Source organism: Loxodonta africana, chromosome 24 (assembly GCF_030014295.1).
Source record: "Loxodonta africana isolate mLoxAfr1 chromosome 24, mLoxAfr1.hap2, whole genome shotgun sequence".
NCBI classification, from domain to species: domain Eukaryota; kingdom Metazoa; phylum Chordata; class Mammalia; order Proboscidea; family Elephantidae; genus Loxodonta; species Loxodonta africana.
This window is the reverse complement of record NC_087365.1, coordinates 10,678,796-10,681,207: the sequence shown is the minus strand read 5'-3', so window position 1 is coordinate 10,681,207 and position 2,412 is coordinate 10,678,796. Positions and strand designations below refer to the sequence as shown.

Genomic DNA, 2,412 nt, shown 5'->3' with positions numbered 1-2,412 from the left:
TCCTACTCGGTTGGCATATATTAGATTGAAGAGTAAGAAATTCGAAGATAGTAGAATATTGTTAATTTCCTACGTTCACCCTAATGTAAGTGAAAATAATATAACTATTAATACGCCTCCTTTAACTGAGGCCATAATTCAGTTTTTTCCATTAATTTCCCCCAATCTCCTTAAAAAACAAAACCAAATTCGTTGCCGTCAAGTCAATTCTGATTCATGGTGACCCCATCTGTTATGGGGTAGAACTGTGCTCCATAGCATTTTCTTGGCTGTGATTTTTTCAGAAGCAGATAACCAGGCCTCTCCTCCATGGCATCACTGACTGTGTTCAAACTGCCAAGCTTTCACTTAGTAGTTGAATGCAAACCATTTGTACCACCCAGGCACCTCTAATCTCCTTACCATGGTCCATATGGCTCTGTGAGATCTGGTCACCACTGATTACCCTTTTAACTCCTCTGGGTCCCTCCACCCTGGCCCACTAGGCTCCAGCCACACTGTCTTTCTTCTGTTCTTTGAACACACCAAGCTCATTCCCTTTGCCTAGGATGTTCTCACCTCCTAACTTCACACATGGCTGAGATCCATCTTGGCATTTAAGTCTCAGCTTAAATTTTACCTCTTCAGAGAAGACTTTTCTGAGCACCAAGGTAAATGGTGCTGCCATCTGCCCCCTCCCCCAGTTACTCCCTGTCACATCAGCCAGTTTTTATTGTTAACACAACACCTATCACTACCCAGTGCTTTTTATTTGTGTATTGTCTGCCTCTGGCCAACACTAGAATTGGAGATCTAGGACAGCAGGAACCTTCTCTGTGTTATTCATGACTCTGAACAGAGTCAGCACATTTTAGGCACAAAATAAATGTTAAAATAATGCATTCAGTAATTTAAAAATGCAGCAGAACCAAAGTTGTGGTCAATATATCTTCAAACATCTCCTTCCCTCAGTACTAATTTCACTATCCTGGGATTCCTTCACACGGATCTTGTCCCTTCTGCCTCTGTCCTCCATGCCTCTTCAACTTGTATCCCATGCTTTACATCTCTTTCCCAAATCACTCTACCATCATTAACAAAAACTCAGTGCCTCCTAAGCAATGACTCCCTCTTCCCTCTTCCATCCCACTCCTGGTAACGCTAATAAGCTTTGGTCTCCATACACTTTCTCCACATCTCTTTTTTGACGTTTACAAATAATTTTTTTAATGCCTATTTTATTTTTGTGAAAATATACACAGTAGATCATAACACCCATTCAACAATTTCTAGATGTACAGTTCAATGACATTGGTTACATTCTTCACATTATGTCACCATTCTTGGTATTTGTCTGCCCAAATATGCAAACCTTCACGAATTAGCATGTCACCCTTGCATAGCAGCCATGCTAATCTTCTCTGCAATGTTCCAGTCTTAGTATTTGTGCTGCCAAACCGAGTACTGTTTGCATCTTTGTCTTTTCTTCGTAACTTTTTTTTTAGTTTATTTTCCTTCCATCCATCGAGTCTTCTAGTACAAAAAAAAAAATTTTTTTTTTATATTCCCAATGCATCCAACTTTTCCACAACTTCTTGGTCCTGCTTCTGGTTTCCCAATATCTTTCCTTTCTCCCTGAGAATGTTTACTATGATCTTTTGATTTCTAATTTCCTGTACTGCATCTTCTGGTTGAGTTTATTTAGCATGCTGTCTTTCATTCATAATGCTTGAATTCCACCTGTCTCATGATCTTTACCTGTGGGCTCATATTTCTTCGGGATTTTCATCTACCTTGGCTTGGAGGAGGGGTGAGAACTGATGCCAGTCTCACAGGGTTTAGGGGGACAGATGGGGATGCACCAAGCTCGGGAACCTCTGATGTTGCGATCTGAGTTCAACCTCCACCACACCCCAACCAGCAGGTCCTGTACCCTAAAGATGATTTCCTAGTATCCTTGCCCCTATCTGTTCCAGGATGTGAGGGGGCAGGGGAAGGAAAGCTTAGGGCCTGAGCAGCCCACTTGTGTGTGTTGGTATCATTTCGCCATACCAGCAGGGCTCTAGTGCTTTGCAGGTTGAGGCTTTCTTGTCCTACAGTCGCCACGGGAGAGGCAGAGGTCTGCAGAGAGTAATAGGATTGGGGTGGGAAAGATGGATCCCAACCAGAGAGCTTGCTACTCCTGGCCTGTCGATATCTGTGGCACACTTTCCTTCTCCCTTGCCATCTTCCTCCCATTCTTACCCACTGTGTGAAACAGTACTTCTATTTTACCTAAAATTACCTCTTTTGAGCTTTAAGAGAAGCTCTCTTATTCTTATTTGTTAGAATTTAACGCGAAATTTCTATGCACTTCATTCTTACCCTTCATGATTTTATAACTTGGGATTATATTCAACCCTTGGGCTTCATCTTCCCACTCTGAAAAATTCA

General features: G+C 41.9%; 1 non-coding gene across 1 annotated transcript; it reads right to left on the bottom strand.

The window, feature by feature from the left end:
* Positions 1-1,337: 1,337 nt before the first annotated feature.
* Positions 1,338-1,444, bottom strand: LOC111751141 (U6 spliceosomal RNA). The gene has a single exon (XR_002786228.1). It is a non-coding gene; the product is annotated as a U6 spliceosomal RNA (small nuclear RNA).
* Positions 1,445-2,412: the final 968 nt, after the last annotated feature.